The following is a 3210-nucleotide window of genomic DNA, read 5'->3' on the forward strand; positions in this document are numbered from 1 at the left end:
TTTTCTGTGACTCGTTTAGTAAGGAATATCGAATACACATTTTTCGAGATAATATTCGATCTGAGAGTGCAATAATCTTAGAGAATTAAGAATGATCAATAGTAGATTAAGAAAAGTTAATTGAGGGATTAGATGTGAGTGAGTTCAAATTAAGCTTTTACCGTGCACGCGTCAATAGTTTCTCGAAAGTCGCGCCGGTACGACTAATTGGAGATTTGAGGATTTGCTACTAGACTCATAAGAGTGAGTAATTATAATGTTAGAGAAATTACCTTGAAGGATTAGTGTATGAGTGTATCAAACAAGAGAGAAAGTGATAGTACGAAACCCTATTGAGGCACTATTGAGGGTTGACTTTTGCACCAACTTAAAGTAGCTTTTTTCATTCTTTCTCTCCAAGTTTCCAAACCATAACCACTCCCTCATCTCTCTCTCTCTTATATGGAACAATGCCTTCATTATATTTTTAAAACGTCCCGTTAGCAAATTTAATTTTTCTGTGACTCGTTTAGTAAGGAATATCGAATACACATTTTTCGAGATAATATTCGATCTGAGAATGCAATAATCTTAGAGAATTAAGAATGATCAATAGTAGATTAAGAAAAGTTAATTGAGGGATTAGATGTGAGTGAGTTCAAATTAAGCTTTTACCGTGCACGTAGGGCTATCAACGGTCCGGGTCTGGACCCGTCAATATTTGCCGGGTACGGGTAGACATATAGTTCCGGGACCCGGACCCGGACCCGGACCCGTTTAACCTAATAGATTTGCGGGTAGGATACGGAATATGCCGTTCCGACCTGTATAGGACCCGAACCCGTTTTTTAATTAATTAATAATTAAAAATATATACCCAATTTTGTTCAACCCTAAATCCCTAATAGTCTAATACCCACGTAACCCACCGCCGCCGCACTCTCTTTTCCTTTGCTCCTTACCCAGCCGCAGCGACCATTTTTCTCCTCTGCCTCCCAACTCCTGAGTCACGCCTCCACCACCACCACTCACCGCTCACCAGATCTGCAATTTTTCAGGAAATGTGTTTCCAAGCTTGATCGCCAGGAGATCCGCCGTTATCTGGAAATGTTTTATGCTCTCAAGTATCGCAAGTTGGTAAGTTATCTGGTCTTGAGTTGATGAATCTGCATTGTTCAGCTCTCCTCTTTCAAAAGCATTTCTTCTAACAATCGTGTTCTCTGTTTTGGGTTCCAGGCTGAAGCTGTTCCATTGGCTATTGATCAGTAAGAGTTTGCGGCAGAAAAAGTTGGAAGCAGCGGGAGGGAGACAAATAAATAAAAGAGCTTGAGATCGTGTAAAAAGAAGAGGATTGTGTTTTTGTTACTTCTGCCAGTCTTGCCTTTCTTTATTGTTGGTTGGTTGTGTCTTTTTAGTCCCTGTTCCAAGTGTCAATTAGGTCCTTCTTGTAGGTCATTTTCGTTGGGTTGTTTGCCATTTCCTTTTCTTTTCCTGCTTCCGGATTCGGGACCCGTCGGGTACGGGTCCGGTGACAGATTAGAAGACCCGTCGGGTATTCGGGTCGAATCCGGAATTAATCTAGTATAACGGGTCCGGGTCTGGATATATGCATTCCGACCCGGACCCGGCCCGTTGACAGGCCTACGTGCACGCGTCAATAGTTTCCCGAAAGTCGCGCCGGTACGACTAATTGGAGATTTGAGGATTTGCTACTAGACTCATAAGAGTGAGTAATTATAATGTTAGAGAAATTACCTTGAAGGATTAGTGTATGAGTGTATCAAACAAGAGAGAAAGTGATAGTACGAAACCCTATTGAGGCACTATTGAGGGTTGACTTTTGCACCAACTTAAAATAGCTTTTTTCATTCTTTCTCTCCAAGTTTCCAAACCATAACCACTCCCTCATCTCTCTCTCTCTCTCGGTCGGCCCTAAGGAGGAAGAAGGGAAAGAAAAACTCCATTCTTCTAACTTCCATTTCACTTGCAAATCATCATCCAACTTCATAGATTCTTGGGATTTCATTCCATCTTGGAGAAAGAAGCAATCTTGTGGAGTTTCTTAGAGGAATTTTGGTGGAAAAATCTGGTTTTTATCTAGGTTTAAAGGGTAATCACTCTATCTCTTTAACCTTTCAAATTATAAGAAGATTAGTGGTTAGTTTCATGGGTTTCAAACCCTAATTGCGTTTATAGGCTAGCGGATTTGAGGAACTTTATTTCTCACTTTAAATTGTAGGTTAGCGGTCTTGACGAGGATTGTAGGTAGCTAAATTGAGGCGTTAATGTTTGATTGTGGTTGTTTATGTGATATATCGCTTGATTTTGGTTAGAAAGTGGAGAGAAAGTTGGAAAAGTTGGGAGAGGCAAGCTGGCCGAAATTCTGTCCGTATTGTTTTGTTTTCAATTCAAAATTTTGATACTTGGTTGGCTGTTAAATTGATGGATATATGTTGTATCATGTGTATAGAAAGTGCCTTTCAAAAATCATGTCGAATGGTCGCACAAAACTTGAGTTTTGGTAAAATTTGAATATGAAAATTCACTAGCAGGGTAACCGCACAGTGGTTTATTGTTTGCACATAACTCTTTGAGCAAAAGTCAAAATTGAGTGCCGTTAGCGACATTCAAAACTAGACATTCATAGCTTTCAAATGGTATAAGAATCCCCTGTTAGTTCATTTTGAGCAAACCGTGGCGACTTGGAAAAGTGAACTGTCCTGCTTTGCCAGTTTGTCCGAGAGAAACTGGGAAATTGCATCTTGTGGCTCGATTTTGTTCCACTTGTGAAAAGATTTTCAAAATGATACCTTCTGATGAGTTGTAGCATATTGAACCTAGTTTCCAACGCCATAAATCATTATCAATTTGGATTTGTATAAAGTTAGATATGATTTGATTTCGAAACTGCAACAAAGCTCAAAACTGGAAAATTTTTCTTTCCCTGCTGACCGAATGGTCAAGTCTATTTTGGGATGTTATGCTTCGAAAATTTTAGTATCATTTACCCATAAATTACTCATTAGATGTTTCTGGAATCTTGATTTCAAAAATGGAACGAATTGGGACTGATTTCATTGGACAAAACTTCTGAAAGAGAAAGAGAAATGGGGTTGGCAGATTAGCCTTGAAAAATTTCACAAAGTTTAGTCGTTTCATCAACTGCCTTCCCGTGAAAGTTTTTGCCTTAATTTTGATAGAGAAATATTTCATATATGGAAGTTTAAGTGT

The 3210-nt window shown here is 39.2% G+C and overlaps 1 long non-coding RNA gene across 1 annotated transcript; it reads left to right on the forward strand.

The window, feature by feature from the left end:
• Nucleotides 1–814: 814 nt before the first annotated feature.
• Nucleotides 815–1400, forward strand: LOC113714882 (uncharacterized). The gene is made up of 2 exons (XR_003453796.2): nt 815–1116; nt 1216–1400. It is a non-coding gene; the product is annotated as an uncharacterized lncRNA (long non-coding RNA).
• The last annotated feature ends 1810 nt before the right edge of the window (nt 1401–3210 follow it).

This window comes from Coffea arabica, chromosome 10c (assembly GCF_036785885.1).
Source record: "Coffea arabica cultivar ET-39 chromosome 10c, Coffea Arabica ET-39 HiFi, whole genome shotgun sequence".
NCBI lineage: Eukaryota > Viridiplantae > Streptophyta > Magnoliopsida > Gentianales > Rubiaceae > Coffea > Coffea arabica.